Here is a 26,019-nt window from a genome sequence, read left to right on the forward strand (position 1 = left end):
CATCGTAGATGCACGTGTCTCCGCGCCCTTAAATAAACCCATAAATTTTCAACTCCTCGTATGCAGCGAACTTCCCACCAAGTCTAAACAGATTTTTCACGCATGCAGTTAAAGTAACTGCCATCCATCAGCGTGGAGAAAATACTTGGCAAGTTGTTACTCGGAAAATCGGAAAACTTTGTTTTGACAGCAAATTTTGCATCTTCGATTTACAAAAATGATGAAAATAATTTTCTCAATTCTTTGGTCAATTTCAACTAACTTCAAAAAGTTTGATAATACGTGACTGACCAAAGAAAAGAAAAAACCGAAAATCCTTTTTTCTCTGAAAAGAGAGAAACGGGAAGTTTCAAAAAAAGAACTGATCCTTTCAAATTGCATCATTTCGCGCGATGCCTTGATGCAGCTTTCGTCGGGTGCACTGACTTCCTGGACGTGCAGTGTATTCGTATAGGTATGGGTATATATTTGTACCCTTCAAAGCCTCTGCAGGAACGTCTGTAAAACGTATTGGGAGAAGGTGGTGCGGTGGTGATAAATAACGTCGCGTAGTTTGGAGGAGGAGAAAGTAAAGTGGAAGGTAGAAGGTAGAAGGTAGAAGGTAGATTGGAGGTGCACTCGATCTCGAGGCGAAGACATACGGCCAAAGTCTCATCTATAGTACGCTGCAGACCGGAAGCTCGACTCACTCTGGCTCTTGCAGATACTTCGATTCGGAGGTTAAAGCACGTTTGCACCTCGACGTAAGTGGATTGGAAATGAGGAGAAATTAAAAGTGATGTGAGAAAGCGAAAATTTTACAAATTAGCATGTAACTTGAGAAAATCACAGAAGAAAAATATTGGAGAGCAAAGTTTTTTATTTTTTTTTGGTCGATGGGTGGAAGATAATTGAGATAACGATTTTCCTTTGAAGTTTCCAGTTTTAAGCTGTGGAACGCGATGATTGATTGAGAGAATAATTCGCCACGATCTCAATGCTTTACGGATTATCACGGGCTCTGCGCAGATCTGTGTATACAGATATGAATATAATCAGTTTTCGAAAGACGGAATACCCGAGTGATAATTGTAGGTAGATAATTGAAATTTGGTGAGGATTTTCTTCTCGCAATCTCAAAAGCTTCGCATAATAGGCTTGCATAAGATAAGGGCGAACTCTTGCGTGTTTCGGGGGTTGAAGCGCGGGTCGTTTCTTCAATTTAAAAGTTCAAGCTACGAGGGGGAGAAGAGAAAAGAAATTTATACAGAGAGAGAAGAAGGAGAGAAGGGTTCATGCAGCACAACAACGGATAGGGTGCTGGAAAAATTTGGTGGTACAGGGAGAATGAAATAATAAGCATGAGATGAGGTGAGAATATAATTCGGGAACATTTTTCAGGGGTTGCTCTTGTTTTTCAATTATTTAAGTACTCGCAAATATTACATCACAGTGTAATACGTAATGTCAAGATCGGTTTTATAATTCATGTTTTTTCAAAATTTTTTTTTAATAAGTCTCAACTGTAAATATTGACGCAGGCTTTATTAGGCTTAATAAGTTACATTAAAGAAAAAAAATTTTATACACGAAAATTATAGTTAAAAGTCAGTCTGAAAAAAGGTAGGTCTACGGTGTTGATGATTTCTCGGAGATGGTTAATCTGAAACCAAGAAATCGAACGGTTTTAGATTCAGCAGGTAAATGGCTTTGGAATGAATCATGCATTTTTTGAAATTTTGATTTTAGCCGTATTTTGTTTGCAAATAAAAGCAAAAAAAACGGACTCTTTCAACTTTTTCAAAAAATCACCGCCATTTTGTTAATTTTGCAAATATCAAAACTCGTATCATTCATTCCAAGGCCATTAAAATACTGAATTTAAAACAGTTTGATTTTTTGGTTTAATCATCATCGCATAACTGAATGCAAATCCGTCAAACTCAACACTTCGAGGGTTGAAAAAAGTTGGACCAATTGCCGAGAGAAATGGTCGACTAAATAAAGCGATTCAGCCAAATAGTAGGTACGATATTATCTCGGGCTTCTGATTCGATTCGTTTACTTCGCTATTCAGCTCGAATTTGGAGGGAATGGGAAATATTGCGATCAAGACCGAGTCAACTTTATATCACATTCGAGCAGAAGATCCGTATAACAGTAGAACCTCAAATCGGAGTCGAATAAAATGGTCACTGATTCGATTTGCAGAGACCGAAACATTGATCGTGAATAATTACCAAGTAGAATTAAAAAATGATTTAATAACTGCCACAAAAAAAAACGTGTTACTTTATTCCCGCAAAATGAGGGGCAAAAAGTTAAGAGGGAATAAAATGATATGCCACTTTTGTCCCGCAAGAAACAAAGAAAAAAAACAAGATTATGGTTGAGTCGGGAATAAAAAGTGTTTTTCTTTACTGTATTATATGTAGTTATAAAATTTATCTCTTGAAATAATCTGTCAATCTTTTTCTTTTTTTTTTTTTCCTATTTTTATTTTATCAAGTGAGACCTACATCCTTTTTTAACTCTCCTCAATTTCTCCCGACTCGATTTTTTTTTCGATCTACATAGTTTCGTAAAGAAATAATCAGCTTGCAGACGAGTTTTAGAATATCGAGGTTCTACTGTACGTAAACACAACCGCCTGGTTCTAGGTCGATTTGCCGCGGGCGAAACAGCGCGGCGGCCGTCTGACCAACGACTTGGTTCTACTACTTGCGGCGCTCCAGGTTACCTCCGAACTCGAAGTCCCAAGGGACATAAACTTATTGATGGTCAAAATCGAAACGAACGACAATGGATTCGCCCATTCCGTGGGTCGGGTTCCGAGGGAATGAATGCTGCGGGGGTCAAGCCGAAGGAGGGGAGAAAACGTCGAGAATTGAGTGGGAAGCCGGCGAAAAGTTGCGCAATAATTTACGAGAGGAAGATTTTCTTTTCTTTTCTTCTTTTTTTTTTTTTTTTCTTCACACTAGTAAAATTTATTGACGATTTTTCGTTTTTATTTTTGGTAACTTTTTTTACCCTAGGGTTAAAAATTTATTTTCAATTATCCAGAGCTGATGTGGCAAATTTTTGGGATTGATTGATTAACCGATCGGATAGCGCGCAAGAAAGAATTGCAATTAAGAATCGAGGGAGATGAATTTTTTTTTTTCTCATCCCCTTGTGGTGTTTTCTTCATTCTTTCTGAAACCTGTTTTTTTTTTCATTATTATTATTATTTCAACGCCGCGGTGCATTTAAAATCGATTGCAGATCGAGGTCGAGGATATTATACACCATTTATAGCGGAATGAGGCTGCGATATTGAAGTGAGAAATCTGGAAGCTAGAAGAGCGCAGCAGCGGGGCGAAAAGGGAGGAAGGATATATAATCCTGGCGGAGGGTGAATAAATTTAATTATAAGATAAGAAGAGAATTACGAAATCAAGTAGGATGATTTTGTCCCATTTGTGTGGGGGAAAGAAGAAACGTAATAATGATAATACGAGGAAAAAGTGAAAAGGAAAGACGACGGATTGATAAAAATAAAAATAGAAAAAAATAAAAGTCTCTGCTTCTTGGAGGTGATAATCGCGAGCTTTTAGCCATTTTTTAACAATCGTAATGGTTGGCATAAGACGGGATAACACTCTGCAAGAAAGAAGTGAAAAGAGACTGACAATGAGGCAAAACCCGGCTGCCATATAACGAAGATACGTTTTTATCCGATTGCGAGTAAACTTTATTATCAGTCGCTGCGACGCGGGTCTGAAAACAAATTATGAAGATTCATTTTCATTCGTCATAGAATCTTCGATTCAATCTGATTTATATACTTTTATCTAAATTTCATTTTTATTACACAGATCATGGAAAAATTCTACAAACTTTATATAACAACCTGATTTTTTTTTCTTTTTTATCCTTCGATATTTGTCTATTAAAGGTTTTTTAAGCCGTTCCTTTCTACATAACTTCAGGTTATAGTAGATAAATTCAAAATGGCAGATCAGATATCGCTTGGAGAAAATGGAAAACATCGCAATGTTTCTAGAAATTTATGTTTATAAATCTTAGGAGTCGACTTTTCTGAATTTAAGTACAAGATATTGGTTTTTAAACTGAAGGATCCAAGGCAACTAAAATTTGAGATCAAATTCTGCACTTTCTTGTACTCTCTTGCTATTTTCAACTGGTGGTTTGAATTTTGCAATGTCAAGGTCAGGTTCTCGTATTTATAACTATTTAGCGACTTTCCATAAATAGCCACACGATTCAGAACATAATTCGACCATTTTTTCACCGGATTCGGTTTCAAATTGCATTCAGACAAATTCTATTTTCAAAAATCACTCCTACGCATAGCGCCGCACGTTCAAAGGTTTGATAACTTCACGTCATACTAAAAGCCATTCTTTTCTCTAGATCCGAAATGTCAATTTTGAAACGGTAAAAACTCAATCTAATGAATTTCAAAATAAGATTCGAAAATCACGTAGAAATCAATTTTTCTTGGATATCGAATTTTCGCTTTTAATGCACGCCGATGTCCCTCATTTTGGGAATTATAATTTCGACGACGGGTTTCTAAAGAACTTGATGTAAAGCGCGTTGAAACGAAATTCGACAAAAACGGGTTGAGAATTTATCAAAGCACAAAATTTTTGGCTATCGCCAAAAGTTATCAAAGGGTTGTTTCACCCCCTTAACCGTAAGTTCTAGCCACGTTGTTTAAAAAAGCGATAAAATTTTTAAAATCATTTTGCTCCCAGGCCAAAAAATGGCCAACATAAAACCGTAGAAATGAATACTCACACATTCGTTGGCGACGATTCATCCTCCTCGAGGTTTTCGGGGGCTGTAAGAGCCGGCAGACTGGAGGCTTCAAAGGGTGGCCTAGTGAGGTCTGAAAAACGAGGAGAAGGATTAAAAAATTCAATATGAAATCAGGCTGTTAGTTTTAAGTCTAGGTTTCCTCACCTATTCTCGAGTCATAGTGATCGCTGTGACGTCCGAAGGGCGGAAGGGTCTGTCCCTTGCGGGTCGATGTCCTTTTTTTGTGGCCGAAGGTCGCCTGCAACAAGAATACGAAATGGAGGTCGGTGATAAGACGCAGTAACGACTCCTTCCGATGGCGTGTCTCGATGATGATATTTACTCAGCCATAAGCTCACATCATGAAGACGTCGTAAATCGACCCAATTTCAACCTATGTTTATAGGTTAGGTACATCGATAAAAACAAATTCATCTAAATGCGCAAATTTATTTTACAGGTGAGCGATAGTGGGTCATCATCTAGGTTAACCCTTTCATGCATGCATTTTCTCTTGCACGCGATTCTCTCAAAATTTTGCATACATGGGCTTTTGGGGTCACTGATTATGAATCTGTACTCAAAATTAGAAAATTCAAAATGGCGGATCCAATATGGCCGACAAACAAATAAAAAGCTCCAAAAAAAGACGGGACGCTAAGCATCCTAGCATGAATTGAGAGGTTAAGTTGATCGAATTCCGTTCTGGATACATTTTTTCACTCTGAATATCGGGATCGTTGCCGCTCGATAAGTCTACCAAACGGATAAATCCAGTTCTGCGAGTCCGAAGGGCTTAAATCACTTGAAATCTGAATTTGAAGAAAAATCTTCAATAATATAAGATGTTCCTCAAATCGGCTAATATATTTCTAAATAACGTTTCTTTTTTCCACCTGACGTAATCAGACGATGAAGACGGAATAAAACCCTAAAGCTTATACACAAGACGCTCAATCTCAAATAAAATTTTTCCTCCTTTCTTATTTGGTCTGAAAAGTTTATTCAATACAGAATCAATCCCGTTTTCAAGGATCAGTTTATAAGCTGGAAAGAAAAAAAAAAAAGAAGAAATTGAGGATCGCAGAACTCGTTTCTTACAAACGCAAAGAATTATACAAGCAAGTTAAAGAGATTCTCTTTGTCTCTCTTTCTTTGACGCGTACATTCGAACGGGATTTCTTACTTTCTTTCATATATATATATATATATATATATATATATATATATATATATATATATATATATATATACGCATAAGTTAAGCCTCGAAACCCTGAATCCTCGGTAGTTCCTAGTCTAAAATCGAGTTTCCTCGAAATTGTCCAGCCTCGGAGAAAAAATTTCAAAGAGCTGCCTGCTCTGGATCCGGTTCTCCCTTTGAGTCACATCACTCATAGATCATGGGTCCCGACCCAATTATCCAACTTTTACCGATCAAAGACGGTATAACACTGTACATATAAAGCATCGGTCCTTTTGAAAAAAAATACAGAGAGGCAAAAGAAAGATTAGGAAAAAGAATTTTCCTAAAGGGATTCCTGAGTTAAGGATTTCACGCTTCGTTTCAATTACTGAGCGTTACGAAATAGCATAAAAATCGTAATGAAGGTTCGCTGGAAATGATTTAAGGATCGTCGTAACACTATTTAAACGCACGGATCTAAAAAATTGTAAGAGTAGATGGATCTTATTTCCTAAATAAGACCAGCTAGCATTTTACCAATATAACGTTTCTCACAGAGTATAATAAATAAGTACTAAACTGAAGATTTTCATGCTACATAGATCGGGAATGCATTTCGTACATCAATTTCTTGAGTGTGATTTTTAAAACAAATTTTATAAACGAATTTAAAAAATGAAACAGACAATTCCAATAACGCAAGTATTTTCCATGTTGTATTTTTTTCGTTCTTCTTTTTAAATTATCGTAACTTTTGACTATAAAAACTCGATAAATGTCAAGCTATAAAATAGCGATGAAACAGTATCTATTCTCACCCCACGAGCAACTCCCTGAAGTAGGCAAAATGCGCTTCGCGGTGCTTGCATGCATCGACGAGATCGGCAAGGGTGCGAACTCGTTGCGTGTGACGTTCGCCGCGGATGACGGGCAAACGATATTATCCTGAAGCCTGCAGCCTAGACGCCTACATAACTGCCACGCCAAGGCGATCGATCGATTAGCTTTGGTGTAGGCTGGTACATACCTTCGCCCAATGGATGTTTGCGTCTCGCCACGTACCAGCCAGCACCGTGAGTATATCTCGAAGGTAGTGCCCATAACTGCATATCCATGCAATGTCGGCTCGAATAGTCAGGGGAAAAGTAGGCCGGGGGGGGATGCGGCGATTTTACCGGGAAGCTCTGAGGAATGATGATTATTTGATCAGTAGTTACGCGCTAATTAATATCGCCCTGATTCTGAGCCTCATCGTCCTTGTTATGTCTCACTGGTTCATTCCATCGGGAGTTTTCGGTGAAGGTTCCCAACGCCAACGATCTTGCGCCGGCAAATAGACAACCGAAGTTACATCTCACACGCTGTAAGTATGTTAGGTGTAATTGAGGTTGCCTATCTGCCGGCGAAACCTCGTTCGCATCATTAACATTCAAGGAATACTCTTTTTATATATGGAGTGGAAAAATTAGTAACGTTACCGTGACGGAAACATTAAAAATGACCAATTTGTTGTTTGGAGTTGAGTTTCTAAATTATCAGTATGTTTTGCTTTCTTGTAATTCAACTTTGGGATAAACTTTTTTGTGAAAAATGCATCGTTAGCTTAACTTTGAAAACTTCAACGTCGTCTTTCTGTAGAAGAAAAATTCTTACCATTGTTATGAGAAATTCAAAACGTACTATCGCCTAGTTTTTTTAAATAAAGTTTCTCGTAGAATACTGTGGTTTTAATTCTATATCTGGTATGTTTTCAACTTGTAAGTTTACTTTGTAAGAAAAATGCGACGTCTAGCAGTGTTTAAGGAATATAATTTCATACATATTTTGCGTATATATTATATAACCTTATAGAGAATCGTTGCTAGAAGTAGATACTTTTTCTACGGAACTCTATAAAAACCACAATTTCTGAAGTTTTCCTCAATATGTGTTAGGCCACCTCCAAATTGTGTCAACGACTCTGATCATAATTAGATGAGAAAAGAACGACAAAGAGAAGCTCGAGTGTCGTGTAAAGAAACAACGTAAAGTGTTTTCCTGTGTCTGAGTCTTGAGAAAGAGGGTTTTACTATCCACGTTGCGCTTCGCCAAACTTGTACAATTGGCTCATCGGTTCTTTGTGTCCCGATAAAAAGTTGCTAAACTCGTTGATCATAATTTCAAGTATAAACAAGCCTGATTAAATTTAGCGAGTTTGCAATTTCTTCGATACTGCAGCACGTTTTAAACTTTCAAGGGTTCAATTTGTGTAACGCACACGCGACGAGATGGAACCGAGTCTTTTTACGACTCTTTTCAACTACCTGGGTACTCGTCGTAAGTAAGTGTACAATTGAATAAAAGTTAAGCGAATTAGTACCTTGATAGGTTATAAGGTTATACATCATACCCTGTTATTTCGTCGATTTTTCGTATCGACTATTTAACATGCATATAGGGATAAATGCGCCTGCCTGTATGCAACTTATTTCTCGATTGACGATCGGAAAAACGCGAAGCGAGTACTCAACCAATGGTGTACAACGAGACAAATGTCGATCGGCAAGATGTATTCCGAGTTGTTGGAATTCAGGCGAAGATCGATAAAATGTATCCCGAATTGCATGAATGCAGGCGGATCTACCTCACAAACAACCTAGTATGTAACAGATGGGGGTCAAAATTTGGAAGAACCAATATTTCGAATGGCCGATATATCGAAATGTCAAACATGCGAAAATAAAACAACGAAAGATGAACGGTTCGAAATCTTGAATTTCGTAAGTGTCACTGATTACAATGACCACTTTCGTTTAAAATTTCGATATATCGGCCATTCGAAATATTAACCCCTTCCAAGTTTTGACCGCCACCCCTTGAATTCAGAGGCGCAAGAAACGGTGGACAAAACGATTATAAAAAGGTTGCAACGAGGTGAAAGAGCCACGAGAGTCTCGGCGGTGGATTAAGTCCTCCGCGAAATCTGGCGAACGTCTGACAAAGAGAAAATTAATGCGAATGACGAAAGTACAGGAGAGAAATTCTTCAACCCGAGAAACAGCAGCCCTGAGTAGGTATAAAAATTCGCAAGACTCAGCGGCGTCTGCTATATACTCGGCGACTCTCTACAGCCACTCGCAATTACGCTCTCTCTTTCTCGCTCTCTCTCAAAAAGCCTCGTCCGCCCGCCATTTGTATGTCAGAGAATCGGTACTCGTACCCCCTAATAACCCTAATGTAGGACTAATGGTGCTCGGTTCGCCCACGGTCTGTAGGTACGAGTACTTCGGGCTAAATACTACCGCACCACCCTCTTACGGATTACATCGTCGCGCTTCGCCGGAAGAAAAGAATGCTTGATGAATCCAACCAACGATTTAGGAACGCTTTCGACCTATGACATCCCGCTCGAAAGCTAACCACAAATTGACAAATGCTATGGACAAATAAAATTTAGGAGCATCTGATTATACCAATTGAAAAATATTTACTTTATGGATCATTGGGGAAGCACATTCACCGATCGTGATCAATTTTCAGTGTAAATATAGTTCAATTAAGTTTTCCTGAAACAGCCACTTTACCATGAGAACTGTGACATACACAGTGACTTGAAACTTTACTATTACGAAACTATATAATATGAATTCCAGTAAAATGCTGGTATTCCTGTTTTATCATTAAACGATATACCGACCGAGTAACCAAATCGTATGTCGCACTTCTTTCTCTTTCGATCAACCGAGTCGTGTTGAACTTTCATAAATACAGTCGAGTTTATGCAAATCTGCTCGTGTCATCATCAAATAAAATTTTATAGGATCATCTTATTGTAGCAATTCAAAATTATTTACTCTATGGATCATTGGGGACGCACATTCGCCGATCACGATTAATTTTCACTACATGGTTGAATTAAATTTTCCTAAAATAGCCACTTTGCCATGAGAACTATGACGTATGTACATAGTGACTTGAAACCTTACTATTGTGAAACTTCAAAACAGGTCAGACGAAACTTGATGGATTCATTGAAGCACAAGCTAATCGCTAATCCTTAGTATGGATTCCAGTAGAATGCTGGTATTCCTGTTTTATCACTATGGTAAACGATGTACCGACCGAGTAACCAAATCGTATGCCACAATCCTTTCATAGGCGAGAACATTAGCTGGACTATAAGCCCTGTGATTGTTCAAAGTTTGGAGAAAAGAGAAAAATTTATATACATAATTTGGGAAACTTTATCGGTAAAACTTAAGGGTTCAACGCTCTGTGAACACCCTTAAAGGGGGTATAATTTTCGTCTCGCAGAATTCACAGAAGCCAACTTCACTTTAATCCACAGCATGCAGACTGCATGGTTCGATATTTCGACGTATTGTCCGCAAAATCATTCCCATAAATCGTTCTATGAATTATTCAAACCAATATAGATGCACCCAAGCGATTATTATACACTCATACGTGCACATTGTGCAGGAAACGGCGATGGATTGATTCCAGTTTATAAAAAAAGTTCATTCTGTGGCGAGGCAGAAAAATCCGAATGAAAAACACTAATTCGATGCTTATACCACGTACTGCTATTATTATTCACCTCGTAATTTGTAATAAAGATTCTCAAGTTGATTACTTCTACAGTAAAAACCACTCACAATACTTCAATTACAGATTAAAGGATCGATAGATCTAGATGTGCAGATCAATTTAATCACGTAATTGCAAATACGTACTTTGGAATAAAACGGTAGAATACTGATCAGATTCCAGATGAAGTTCATTATGAAACTTATTTGCAGATATTATTATATAAGTTTTATTTTAGTCACCCAATCACAGTTTAACATCAAAGATTTTCATTTCTAATCAGAAGTAAAAAATTCTATGCTAGTTAAGTACACAAAATTTAATCACAACCACAAAATTATTATACATTCGTATACTCTTCGGATTCCTTATCCGCAAAGTTTTTATTCAATATTTAAACAAAAAGAAAAGAAATAAATAAAAAATATAAGATATCTTTTGATCTGACAATTCTTCGGCATGATTCAAACGATTGATAAATGTTGCGTTACACGTTTTTTTCACGAACGACATTGAGAAAGAAGAAGAATTAAGTAAAGGATTCTCAAACGTGTCGAGAGAATGATCGATACAAGCAGACTGAAAGGAAGTCTGGGTGTAAATAACATTATAAAACTACGTCGTGTTTTCCCTGTTGCGATAGTGAATCACAGTCTGCATTGTGTGTAATAGGACGAGTTGAAAGTAGCAGAAGCGGCGCGGTGGCGGAAAAAACGGACATTTCTGTCCAGAGCATTCGTATATAGGGCATTCCGTGGCGACTCGACCGGCTGTCGACCTTGCATTCTTCAATCTGGTTGAAACTTTTTTACGTGGATAAATAACAGTCGGTTGTCTAGAATCACCGATTTTGTCAGTGTTCATTGTATCCAGAAAATTTGATATCTTATCATTGATGTTTTAACTTCCTTTATTTTTCTTTGATTTAGCTGATTTGAAAATTTTCCATTATTAAAAATTAAACAGTTGCTATATATATACGCTATTTTCGACTATTTTTCGACATGTAAAAAGTATCTTAATCGATTATAAAACGGAAGAAACTGCTTTTGAGTAAAAATTTGACAAACCTGTGCTTAAAAATATTCACTAAAATTTATTTTTCACCTGCACAATATAACTTCATAACTTGTTTCCTACAGCAGAGGGCATACAATTAACAATTTCTTCAAAATCTTAGAAGCTCGTCAACAATAATTTTTGTAAATTCAAAAGTTTCAATACAATGGAAAAATAAAGAAAAAATTATTTCAACTTAAAACAAATTTTGAAATGATTGGAATAAACAAATGACAATAGTTTTCACAATGTCAAACTGTTTTCAACTAATTAAAAAAAAGTGGCATGAGAAATAAAAAAAAAAAAAAATTAATAAATAAAAACAATAAAAACATGCAAACCAGCCGGCGAAAAGTTTGCAAAATCACGTGCCTCTATTAAGAATGTATGTCTACAACCCCAACAAACACCATCGTTTTGCACAGGGTGAGAAGGGGAAAATTCCCTTTGGGAGCTGAACGAACCGAGGCGGCGACGTCGACGAACTTCGGTCGATATTTAATTATCCGCGAGGCGAAATTTCTCGTAATTGGATCTTTGCACAAGAAACATTGCATATACATATATGAGTGTGTGTGTGTAGGTATAAATATAACACGACTAGCCCACCGCCACGCGACGCGTATGAAAAAAAAAAAAAAAAAAAAAAAAAAAAGACATGAAAAAACACATTTTTTTCTCTTCCCCCCCATAAATGACACGCGATTACACGCGAACAGGTGGTGGCATGTATATGTATAATGGTATGTTTTAGCAACAAACAACAAAAACGATCTTGTTAACATTTTTAATCTATCTAACGAGGCAGCCTCAATTGTTGTCAAATTTTTCGACATCATTATTACTGCATAAATTAATAACGCGTTCAATAAACATTGTATTATATCAGTACGTATCGTTCTAAGAATTTAATTTATCATCTGATTATTGAATTTCGGAAAGAAAAGAAGGAAAAATTAGCCGCAAATTAAACCCGTTGTTTAACGCAGCCAATTGCAATATCATATTTTTTTTCTCATTTCGCCTTGTATAAAAAAGACTCGCATATATATTGCAAGCGTAAAACAGATTACAAATTGCAGAGAACAATTTTATTGTCAATCGAATGTTGGGGAAAATTTTATAATTTAATTCATATGCAACTGTCAATGTGTAATCCGAGTACAGCTTTTATCTCTTATTCTCTTCTTATTTTTCAAAGATATTTCGAACAAAACTGGATTTTTTAAGGTGAATAATTTTTAACGCTGTTTAGTTTAGTTTGCCACTTTTTTTTTTTTTTATTTTTTTTTATTTTATGCGTGTCATATTATAAAACGGTTTAATATGTTTCCAAATTTTCGCGCGTCATGATATTTACGAAAAAAAAAACAAAAAAAAAAAAAAAAAAACGTCGCGAATTTGGCTGCCCGATTCGATGAAATATGTATGAAATAACGAAACGAATACGAGAAAAGAAAGCAAAAATCAAATATAAAGAACAAATAATCGGTTTTGCCCGAATTCGGCAATCCAAAACTCATATCTTATGCAATTCGGTATGAGGCAAAGAAAACAATATAAGTGAGGGTCTTCATGTGCGTCGAATTAATCAAGTATTCGATACAGGAAATCACGCACGCCTTTTCCAACGCAGAGGTTCAATTTTTCGATTCGTCAGACATTTTATATCAGTTACAAATAGAATTGTTCAGTTGATATGATGCTGAAGCCGTAATATGTCGTGAGGAAGTGGTTATTTAAACACTACCTCGGTTCATGTTCTGCGATATGCATTGTCAAAGTCGCGGTAAGCATTATCAGCGATGACAGGGAAATGTTCCAGACTCGTTTGAAATGAAAATATGAATAATGCAACGTGAAGAATTTTTTTCTTTTTTCATCAAATATCGTGATTAATAGTATATTAAAAAACTGCTGTTTATTGTACCATTGATTAATCGTATAATGAGAAAGTCATTTATTTACCAAGCATCGCATCGTCAAGTCGACGGAATAAAATTTCGTCCAAGCTAATAAATTTTCTAATTAAAAACGCGCATGAAAGGTCAGAAGTTGATTAATTTTTCTTCCCTTCCCTTGGATAATAAAATCCTCGACGGGTCGAGCCGACTGATTTGTTTGCGAAAACTGTGACGAAACGTTTGTCGCTATACGAAGCGAGATGTCCAACAGAAATTGCGAAAAAATTATAATCAGCGTAAACAAATTATTCGAAACTTAATTGCACCCAGTCAAATCTCTTTGAAATCTCAGTCCTCGTTAACGATTTTTTCATTTCTTCAACGACAATCTCTCGCATTCTTAAACGAAACACTCAATTTGAACGATAATTAAAATTTTTTTTTTAAAGTCATTCTTTCTTTGATCGGCATTTTACATCAACATCAAACAAAGTGATAAACAAGGGACGATAATTTTGGTACGCGTTGTAGAACAAGTCGAATCACTCGTTACAAAAACAAAAATTCTGTCAAACGTTTATTTCTTCCTCGAATGAGAAAAAATATTTTTCAAAGATGGAAATTTACCTACACATAAAGTAACAAAAGATAAGATTAAAAAGAAAGAAGGAAAAAAAAATAAAAAATTGACCCCAAAAACAAAAGAAAATGTCGGAAAAATGCTTACAGGATGTTTTTCGATGAGACTCTGTGCCCTGGCAAGAATTCTTCCGCCAAATTCGTCCTCGAGATGAGAAAATTCGAAGGAATTCGAGGCGATTGGCTGCGCAAATGACGCCCGATGATCTACGGCGTCTTGATCATCCTCCCCCCCCTCCTCCTCGTCGCTCTGTTTCCGATCGTCGATTATCTGATCCTCGGCGAGGGAAACGAGGCTGTTGTACCAGTGCGCCCCCCGAGTCCTGTAAGGAGTCGGAGACTCGTGGAGGTGGTTCAACTCCTTGCTGAAGCTGAAACTCCGCCGGATCGGCGCCAGTCCGCGATTTATCGCAGCCGGTAAATCGGCGCTCCCTCTTATCAGCGCGCCAAACTTTCGACGAAGCGACGGTTTCCGTTCGAGCTTACCGCCTTCCGGTTTCGACTTCCCACCACCTGCGGAAACCACAAAAAATTTCTTCAACTTCGATCCTTGTTTTGTGACGAGGGTGGAAGAAGATTTTCTGATCAATGGTTTTCGCGAATCGTATCGAAAAATCGTTTGCGATCGTAGAAATAAAAGTAACTTGAAGATGTTTCAAATTTTATCCATTAAAAATCGTCCAATTTCGGTTCTCGTTTCGTTTTGAAAGGCAGAAAAGAGGGGAGAGTAAAGATTCAAAGGGTTGAGGAAAATTTTATTGGCGATGTTTCACCGCCGATTTTGTCAAAAAATCGTTTCAGATCGCAGAAATGAACATAACTTCAGAGTGTTTAGAATTTTTCTTTCGCATACGTGTGGAAACCGACAAAAAACGTTCAATTCCGGTTCTCGGTGAAAACGAAAAAAAGGGCTAAGATTAAAAAGTGAGAGAGGAGAGTCAGATCTTCTGTTCATTATGTTTCCGACAAGTTTATCGTGAAAATCGTTCTTGAGAACTCTAGAAAAATTGAATATTTATACGAGATTCTTCAGAGTTCATTCCAATGGAAATCGAGAATCCACCATAACCTCTAAAATTAAATTTCAGTAGAATCAAGTATCCCTCAATGTGCAGATATTTCAATCAACTTTTTCTGTACGAGATCCGTAAGAAAAAAGTGTATGTATTAAAATGCGTGTAAATTCGACTTGACGCGAGTTTCTTGTCGGTAAAACAGCGATCTGTTATTTCATTGCGTGTACGAAAAATTGAGGGAAGTATAAGATGAAGCGGAGACCCGCATTACAAGAGGCATGACCACAATATAATCGAGTACCTACAAGAGTTATACTATCTTATCGGAGTAGCGAGGGACACGGAAACATCTATAATTAAAAAACGTAATAACAATAAAACTAGAAAAACACGAGCGAGCGATAAGCGAGTTCGACTCGACGTCGGCGAGTGCTTTTAACATTCTGGCTTCTTTTTGTCCTCAACGAAGGTTAACCGAGTCTCGAGACTTAATGATCGGTTATAAGACCGTGAAAAGTTTTCCGCACACGCGAGAAAGTTTGTGATAAATTTTTACAACAAGGTAAAATTAGCGCTAAAAAATTCCTGCCAATTGCAACGAATTAAAGCGAAAATACAGGCAGTTACATCGGACGATCGTAAATTGCATGATTATTATCCATGCCGGTTAAGTACAATAATTATAATTATTAATTGTATTCTTAGAAAATGAAAAGTAACATTTAATTATGAATCACGTTTGAAATTTGCTGGAAACAATTTACGCAAACGCTTAAATCCGTCTTACAAAATCTAAAGCTAGTTGACAATGAAATTTCATTCCTCTTAGTCACCACGCGATGGATTTTCACACCACCGCCAAGATATCGACTTCGGGCCGATTACGGACGTTTACACAAGACTCGAAACGTGTCTGAGGTGAATTTCGTCTATTCGTTCATGCTCTTCTTTTATGTCTTTCAATTCTGTCGTCAGTTATATTACATAACCTACAGATTTTCGTTTTTAAAGACCTTTCATACGTCTAGTAGAGCCAAAAATGCGCTACAAGAAAAAAAATTTTTAGTAGGAATAACAATAGGAATTGATAAAAATAAATAATGCACGTTGTTTATTGGTATTTAAACTTGATGAAAAAATTTATTTCACTTTGTTTTTACTGAAATTGCTGTATAAAAAAAATCACGTGATCCACAACTAGTATTAAGAACAAAAAGTTGCTCGATGTTCGGCATCATATCTCGAGTAAATGTTGATCTGCGAAACTGCAAAGTTTCAAAAAAATCTTGTCAAATGAAGTTGTAGCTATAGTATGTCGAGCCGGAAAAATTGTAATTTCGAAAAATTTATCCATTTTTGGTAGTTTAAAACAAAAGTAAGCGTTTTACGTCATAAATTTTATACTTCGTTAATTTTTTTTTAATTCTAAAATCAAAACATCAAAAATCCGACTCGACATACTATAACTACAACTTTATTTCACATCAATTTTTAAAAAAAATTTCAAATCGATCAACATTTACTCGAGATACGATGCCGAACGTGGAGCAACTTTTTTTCCTTAATTCTGTGGATCGCGTCATTTTTTATACAGTAATTTTAGTAAAAAAAAAAAGTGAAATAAATTTTTTTCATCAAGTTTAAATACCAATAAACAATGTGTATTATTTATTTTTATTAATTTCTATTCTTATCCCTACTAAAAAAAAAAAAAACTTTCTCCTACCGAATTTTTGGCGCTGCTATAGACGTATGTAAGGCCTCAAGTCAAGTTACTTATCAATAGTCAGCTTACACACAGGAAATAAATGACTGAAAATAAATTTCCCCTCGATTACAACGGCTGTCAATAGATTTTGTCTCGCGAATTCCAGCCTAATGACTCAACGCAAGGATTTATAGACACGACGTGCGAAAAAAGATTTGCGTTTCCGGTTGCTTGTGAGATCACGTCGTTTCAGTCTGAAAAGCTCGTAGCAAGCTTAAATATCCAACACTTTCGGTATAAAAAGAAAATATCGTATCGATAGCATCAACGATGTTGAAAATATCTTGAATAAAATTTCATCGGATACAAGAAGTTGGCCAATAATTATCCAAAAATCCTTTTGTTTTCAATTCCTTTTCTTCTTAATATCATCAAAGTCACGAGGTATCTAATTCAGAGCTTGGCAATCTAATTTCTAAAGAAAAACGAATTAAAAAAAGGTTGAAGCAAAGCAAAAAAAAAAAAAAAAAAAAAAAAACAAAAAAAAAAGAACAACGAAATAAAGAATTTAACACACAACGAGTGAATTATAAATGAACGTGAAGCAGAGAACGAGAAATCTTTTTTATATCTCTTGAAATAAGTTGCACCGTTATTTCTTCTTCTCTATTTCTACACGTACTTTCTCTCTCTCTCTCTCTCTCTTTTTTTCTCCGTTTGTATCCTCCCAGCATTTTTTCATTCTCTCATAATTCCTCATTCTCTCACCATTCTTTCCAAATATCCGAAACAAAAGCTCGGGATCTTTTATAAACGGAGGTTTCTTCGTCAATTTTTTCCGCTAACCGTGCAGATATTTCTTCTAATTACATATACAGACTTTATTAACGATTTTTTCAGGCCGATTTTAATCAGACTTAAAACGCAATGACTTTGATTATTTCAGAGTACCTATACGTTAATAAAGCAATCTCATCGTCGCGGAAAAATTAGCTGCCATAATTATTCGATAAACTAGATGTGCATGTAAATATGTATATATATTAGGGTGGCGCAAAAAAACCGACTATTTTTTTTTTTTAGTCTCGTGTGACAAAATGTTAGTTTTTGATGTTTTAAGAGCCCACTCCAAAGGACAGTTCGAAAAAAAATTTTTAAGAGGTCGCTTCACATTTTTTAAAACGTTAGAAATCGTCAAAAATCGATTTTTTATTTTTTTTTTTTTTCAATCTTTTTCTCGTTACAGTATAATTTTATAGACAGAAAAAAAAAAATAAGTTGCCGAAGGTTTCAGTTCAAAATTTGAATTTTTAAAGGTCGCTCATAATTTTTTTTCAATTTTTTGGTGCATATCTTTAGATCTTTTCGAACGACCTTTTATTATTCATATTAAAATTTCATAAATTTTTTTTCTTTTATTTAGTAAGAAAGAATCGATAACAATACACCACGACATGAATTGAAAATCAAACAAAATACTGAAAATATAATTTTTTTAATTTAATTTTTTGACGATTTTTGACATTTTAAACAATTTGGAGCTACCTCTTAAAATTTTTTTTTGAGCTGTTCTTTGGAGTGGGCTCTTAAAACATCAAAAACTAACATTTTGTCACACGAGACTGAAAAAAAAAAAAAATAGTCGTTTTTTTGCGCCACCCTAATATATATGTAATATATATATATATATAATTAATGAAACGGTACCTACGGATTTTTTCAATTACGGCCAACAAATAAACCATAATCGTAATTTGCTCGCAATCGGCTCGACGGAAACTCAAATAAATAAATCAGTTTGTTACATGAGTGAGTTTCGTTGAACGAAAAGCTCGATAAGATACGTCAAAACGATAAGTATCGACTATTCTACGTCGTTTCCGGTTCCGGTCGAGGCCAGCATGACACCTATCGAACGATGTTGCTTATTCGTCATTTATAGCTCTCTTCAGCTCGAGTTGTACCAATAAAAACTCGTCTTTGCTTTACTGGAAGCTCACTGACAGTAACACGAGTGATTCACGATTTTTTTGATTTTTTTTCAACGATCAATCGATCATCCGAATTATCGTTACTAAGAATTTACGATTGTCTTATTTTTTAAATAATGTTTCAAAAACACGACTTGATCTATTCTGTTTCAAGATTTAAAAAAAAAAAGCTCGTTTTCAATCTGCTTCAACTCAACTGCATGACTTCGAGGGATTTCCAAGTTTTCCAATTTTGCAATCGTTGTGTATAATCTTCATTTTTAATTTCACATCGAGAAAAATTTTTAAATTCAAAATCAGGATTGTTAACGACTCAAAGACTTAATTTCCTTTTTTTTAACGACAAGTGAAATCTTTTACTTCTGCATTCTGTTATTGAAATATCCGTAAAAAAATCCAAAATTCAGTCAGTCAGTTCTAAGACGAAAATACTGCATCGATTGTAAGATCGAAATCATCAAATTTGTTGATCGATTCTCGAGTCAACATAATTTTTATTTATTTATTTATTTCCTTGACGTCGTCGATCTAAAAGTTCAAAAACTACTCTACCAATAACATAAAAAACCTAACGAGTTCTAATCAGTCAAGAAAAGTCCGATCGACTGAATCCAAAATCATGCAAAAATCCATTCATTCGTTGTCCAGATATCATCTGCAAAAATATCACGAAACTAAAGCTATGAAAACTAGAATCAGCAGACAAACGTTCTAATGTTTATTCAAACAAGGTAATGAAGTCCGGAGATGAAAATTTTTAAATACCTGAAACCGGAAATGCTCTTATAGAATTACGAGGGTGAAACTGAGCTCCATATTTCTATATCCAAAAAGCGCAACACGCTTGTTTACTAATTCTGACTACCAACTTCCGCTTCCAGGGTGTCCAGTTATATTTATGAAAACGCAATTCCCTGAGAATTCCAGGTTTTCCAGACAAGAATCATTATTTATTCAGGTTGATCAATAAATAAAAAATGCAACAGTCATACGAACAAGAATATTTTACATTTAACTAGTGCCTTGAAGTTGAAAGAAAAAATTTCTTTTCTCACCAAATGGCTAAGTCTTTACGATCCTAGGATAAAAATTATTATATTCCAATTACGACATGAAATTCCCTAATATTTCCAGCTATTTTCTAGGGGATATCAAATTCCTTGAGAATTCCATAATTTTCATGAATACTGACCACCCTGGCATCCCTAATCAAAAAAATTAATCAATCAATCGATCAAGAACTCGAATTTTCGAAATCCAGTAAAAAGTCAGCTTTTCATTTCCGTATTACCAACCTAAAAACTTCCCTCACCTTTTTTTTTTCGAAAATAAAAAAATCACCTGGTTTGTTCGACCCCTGATTCACGTCCTTCGGGGGTTTGTTTCCCCCCGTATCCTTGCCACCCTTGGAGGCCTTGCTCTTCGCAGAGTTGGCCTTGGAGGAGGCGTGAAGCGTCTTCTCGACATCCTTTCCTACCTCGCCTTCGCCCCCCTCCTCCCCCTCATCGCTGTCCTTCCGGGACTTCCGGCCAGCCCCCCTTCCCTTCGCCGAACTCTTCTTCCCGTCCTTCCGCAGCGTCATTTTTCCAACTCGTCTTAACAACCGAGCAACTCGAGAAGCTCCCTTCTTCCTGCAGACGGGAATAATCACAGCAAACTTCACTGAAGTCACCGATCGATCACTTGCACTTCCTCATCCGGCGTTTCGCGTTTTCCTTTCACTTTTATTCTTTCTATTTATATTTCTCTCTCTTGTTTCAATTTCAGGCTTTTCTCGTTATTTATTTATATATTATAGATCCAATCGGTTCACTTTTATTTTTTTTTTTTTTTTTATTTCACATGTGTATAATAATAATTATAATGATAATGTTTTCACTACCTGACAAAAATTCCGACCGAATCAATGTAGGTTTAAATTCTACGTTTCAAATGTTCAAATTTTCGAAAATCAATTCACCCTTCAACGACGATTATACCTGTACATAATATCGAAATTTTTCACCCTTTGCAATCTATATTCGACAGGATATATAACGCGTTACTTGAACGATAACCATGCCTGCAATAAATATATCGCGTATCAAAATTTCCGGTACATATTTACAAAGGTCTTTGACAAGAAGAAAAAAAAAAAAGAAACATAAAGACAAAAATGAAAACAGCAAGTCATCACCCTTCGAACCGATGTATACAAATTTCTGACCGTAATAAATATATTTCGGTTTAGAAATCTATAAACTAAAATTTGTTGTCAAGTTAACACTATACACATATATCTAACTGGTGGTGAATTTCCCGAATTGATTTAAAAAAAATTCTTCCCTCTAAATAACTAAGAATCAAACAAAATTTAACACCAAATTATTCTTACAGTAAGTATAAGAAAGTAAGTAAGTGTAATGCGTCCAATTGCGGACGCAATAATATTCGCACTCTTCGATCACCGCGAACACCTTTGAAATTCGTTAAAATTGGAAAGCTAATTGCATGTTAAGACGCGAGGTGGGCAACAGGTGTCGTTTGACGACGAAGGAGATGAGAGGGGGAGAGAGAGAGAAAGAAAGAGAGAGAGAGAGAGAGAGAGAGAGAAAGAGAGATATCGTATCGAGGACAAATCGAGTCGGTAATGAACGGTGACTTGCCGCTGCTATCACTTTGCCCCCCTCCCGTCGCCCTTCGACGCGTTGAAAATCGACGTGTGACTTGTGAAACGCGATTATTAGTTGAAGGTTACCGTTTTTAAATATTTTTCTATATTTTTAATATTCAAATTCTATTCCGTTTTTATCGTCAATACGTTCACCGCACTCATCGGGATCCTGCAAGCTCCCAGAATTCGCGAGGGCGAAAGCTGCCATGCAGCACGAGGTTCACGTCAATCTTTAATTCTCGAGATAGTCACGAGTAGACATATATAGATACTCGACAGGTGGCGAGGAGACGACGCGTGGTTCAATGTCCGTAATCAGACGTAGACTGATCGTCGAATCTTCCGCTCGCTAGTCGCTGAGGCTAACTTGCCAAAATTCAAGACTCGACTCCCCCCCCCCCCCCCCCCCCCCCCCGCCGCTGACGTAGAGTTCGCACAGCCTCATTCAACCGGTTAGTCGTTCGTTCCTTCGACGATGTGTAGATAGATTCTGTTGATCAACAACAACGCTGCCATGCGGCATCGCACTTTGGCATTTCTTATCTAACTGCAAGGGATTTATTGCAGTGCACTCGTTTCGACAGAAGTTACAGCTGATAATGAAATAGAAGGAAAATTTGTGGAAAGATGAATTATACATGCGTATATTATAAGGTAGAGTGTTGTAAGAGATAATGGATATTGTTGACTATCTTTGCAGATAAGATGATTCAGAGATAGATAATTTGTCGAGATAATGTGAAAGATTGTTTTTCTGGATGTAATTAATACTAATGTAGGTATCACTATTATCTGGAGATGAAGATGAAATAATTTATCTAAATAATACCGAAGATCGTTTCCCTGGACGCAGTTGTCTCTATAGAAGATAATATAGATAATCAACAAGATAACGAGAATAATATGAGGTTCTGAATATATTGAGAAAAAGGAAATTTTTGTTTCATGAGATATTGCTTTTGATGTGGCGAATGATTCTTTGGATAGATCGAATGATTATCTTAGACTAAATTATCTAGATAATGAACATTACTAATTAATTTGTCTAAAAAGTTTTCACTAGTTAATTAAATATTGTCATTTGTTCGTAAAAATCAATTTTTACGTAAAATCCTGAAAAATTGGTTTTTCGTCTATGCCAATTATCCCAAATATGATTTAGAAAGAAAAAACATAAAACGAGTTTCAGTCAATTTGTTGAAAAAAGATGTTCTGATTATAAAAATTAAACGAGTGTACCAAATTTCGACCGATTCTAAACAGGTTGGAAACAAATTATTATCGATATACCTATAACGTCTTATTCTCAATACAAGTATATTTGTTTCTTCCTTTTCCAGGAAAATCGTCTTATGTAGCTTGCGAGTATATGAATTCAAAATTCAAGGAATACTCAAATTTCGCGGTAAAACTGAAGTAAAAGTGTCGATTCAACCGCCCACCGATTCTCGATAAAGTATTATTACTAATTCAATTACTTGTCGACTAGACATCAGATTTTATTTACACAGAAGAACAAGTGTTTAATCTCCGATGCGTACGTTTCGAGGTTAGAAATTGAATTCAAAATCCAATTAGTTCTGACTAAAAAATAGTTACTATACGTTGACTGGAACCGAAAAACCAAAAACCTGTTCATTCATCCTCGACATATACATAGTTGGACAAAAATTAATCACACACAGAGGAATAAAAATGGCCGAAGAAAATTCTCCGCACCTCGAAATGTGGAAATACAGTAAAGACAGAAATCCATCTTTATTTTCGAAGTGACTGCAGTAACTCACTTCGTCATTTTTTCCCTCTAAAAACAGGGAGATCAGAAATGAGAATTAAACTCAGAGAAATAGGAGATCAGAGAACAGAGATGATTGAAAAATAAAACAGAGGAAATAATTCTACACTCATACGTATAATATGACAGAGATATTATATAAACTCGGTTGAAGTTATTCTCGCTAACGTAACGCGATATTACAACAGAAAACACTATTTTGAAATTTTGTAACAACTTTTACGGAGTTTCAAGTTTTTTCGTTATAGAATATGAGAATGTTGCGATCCTATTACGATGTACTAAATTTCAAAACATTCATTTTTTTCGAAAATTCTCCGTTGCATCGACTTTGTAAACTTCAATTTCCTTATTACAAGACACACTTGCAAGGAGAAGGGGGGGGGGGGGGGGGGGGGGGGGGGCAGGATGTGCGTATGTACAAGGATCACGAGCGATGACACGGCGACTTTCCGGGCAATTTTTTCTTTCCTATTTCTTTCTCTCTTCATTATTTTTCCTTCAGCAATTAATGTTGCATCGATGCGGTGTAAGACAGAAAAATTAAACTTAATTGGCACGTAAGGAGTGTATAATTTCATGACCGCATGTGCATTGAGAAATTTTATTCCTTTTCTCTTCATGAAAAATTGATAAAAAAACGAAAGAGATTCGTTTTAAAACGCCAATATTCAAAATATCAATTATAAGACAACACATAATAATTTCTACAGTACAATAACAATATATTTACAAATTTTCTAATTTAAAAAAAAAATTAAAACAAATTCAATCCATCAAAAAACAACAAATTTTTACTCATCTACCGTTATTTTTTTATACAAATATTCGCAAGCTGAACAGATTATACCGTTTTACTCGCGATAAATTTGATAATAATCGTTCGTTGGATAAAAATAATCCTGCACTGCACATCCCAAGGGGGATCTAATAAATCACAAATGGAAAAACAAAAATAAATGAAAAACGAACGAAGGCAATCAATGAAAAAAAATTCAAGCACAACAATAATGGCGGTGCTATTAATAAAAAGCTCTGATAAATGACAATCGAATCCACGGTACGAAATTCGCGTTATTAATTGGCCAAAGAAATTACACGAGAGACGGTCTGCGGAATTTGCGAATACGTATTGCAATTCAGAAATTATTTCAGTATTTTTTTATCCACCCCCCCCCCCCTTTTTTTTCTTCGCACAGTTTTATAATTGGTGAAAAAAATTGATCGATAATTAAGAAAGAATTTTATGCGCATGTAATCGATTTTGTAGATATAATATGAAAATTTATTTTGTGATATAATTAAAATTTGGGAAACGATTGAAACAATTACGTCTGCACGACTGTGGCTGAAAGTGGAAGCCGCGTGGTAATGATGTGCCTAAATTGATACACCGAATGAAATTCAAAATCGTTTCACATCCTCGTTCACTTCCGTTGCAGGAAAACATATGTACGTAGGTAGATATCCACGTATTACATGACGAGAGAATGAATTTAACATTTCCCCGGTATTTCTAGGTAATTATGATATAATTCATTTACGTATTCGCACGCATACATATATACGTATAGCTTATAATGCAAATCGAATCGTCGTATTATTCTATATAACTCTGTGCGATATTGTTACAAAATTCTTTCTTTTTTTTTTTTACCTATAATATATTGCAACGCGGACGAAATTCGAGACGAATAAGATTGACGTATATGAGGCATTCCATGCGGTTTTGAACGGTCAAAAAGTTGTCCACTCTGATAAAAAAAATTGAAATTTTTACAAATTATTTAATTATGTATGCAAAAAAGAATAGCGTAAATTTGTTGAAAATTTTTGGATCCCTTTTTTTTGTAGAGTTTTTTAAAATTTCAAAATTTTCCAAGTACCGTTATATCTTGAAAGCTTACGATTGAACAGAAAGTTTTTTTAACAAAAAAAGTTTCAGTTTTACATAAAATTTGTGTAAAATTTTGCTTCGTCATTTTTCGAGTTGAAAAAATGACCATTTTTACCAAAAATATGAAAAAATCATTTTTTTCTATCGGTACGTCAGTTTCGATTTGCCTAAAAAAAATTTACGCCACTCTATTTTTGCATATATTTAAGTAATTTGACAAAATTTCCATTTTTTTGTGTGTGAACAAATTTTTGACCATTTGAAACCGCATGGAATGCTTGAATATGTAAATATACAAGAATATAAGAAATACTGGAATTATATCGATGCTTCATTTCAGATCGTTTCGAAATTTTGAAAAATCTAACAGCTTAGTTAGATTTCAATTTTAACGATTTTTTATTTTACTTCGAACAATATTTTCCTCAAAGTACATATAAAATGAAAGACTTTTGTTGTTTCATAATATTTGCATCGTGGAATATCAAATTTTGTAACAACCTAATTAAATCGCTACTATTTTCGTACATGTAACAAAGCTTATAAAAAGCATCGATATTCGTTCATATCGAACTTCTTTAAAATAAGCAGCCATAAAAAGAAGCCTGATACTTTTTTCGATGAGGAAAAATTTCAACACGATTCGCAGAATGATCTTCGCGTGCAGATTGAGCCAAACTTTTAAGAATCTCGCGAAATAATAATGAAGGAGAGAGAGAAGAAATGGGAAATTAATTTAAAAAATCCGACCTACACTGAAGCTGCTGCAGAGGGATAAAATCCGTCGAGATCGCGTTTTTGCTGCTGCTGTGCAGTT

General features: G+C 35.6%; 1 protein-coding gene across 1 annotated transcript in view; it reads right to left on the reverse strand.

The window, feature by feature from the left end:
* Positions 1 to 14,656, reverse strand: part of LOC124408660 (pleckstrin homology domain-containing family G member 5-like) — a 114,154-nt gene extending 99,498 nt beyond the window's left edge. Inside the window, exons 1-3 of the mRNA XM_046885769.1 lie at positions 14,231 to 14,656; positions 4,951 to 5,044; positions 4,786 to 4,876 (exon numbers count right to left, since the gene is read on the reverse strand). The gene's annotated coding sequence lies outside the window, so the exon portion shown is untranslated. The remainder of the gene's footprint in view (positions 1 to 4,785; positions 4,877 to 4,950; positions 5,045 to 14,230) is intronic.
* Between the last annotated feature and the right edge of the window lie 11,363 nt (positions 14,657 to 26,019).

This window comes from Diprion similis, chromosome 8, assembly GCF_021155765.1.
Source record: "Diprion similis isolate iyDipSimi1 chromosome 8, iyDipSimi1.1, whole genome shotgun sequence".
Taxonomy (NCBI): Eukaryota; Metazoa; Arthropoda; class Insecta; order Hymenoptera; family Diprionidae; genus Diprion; species Diprion similis.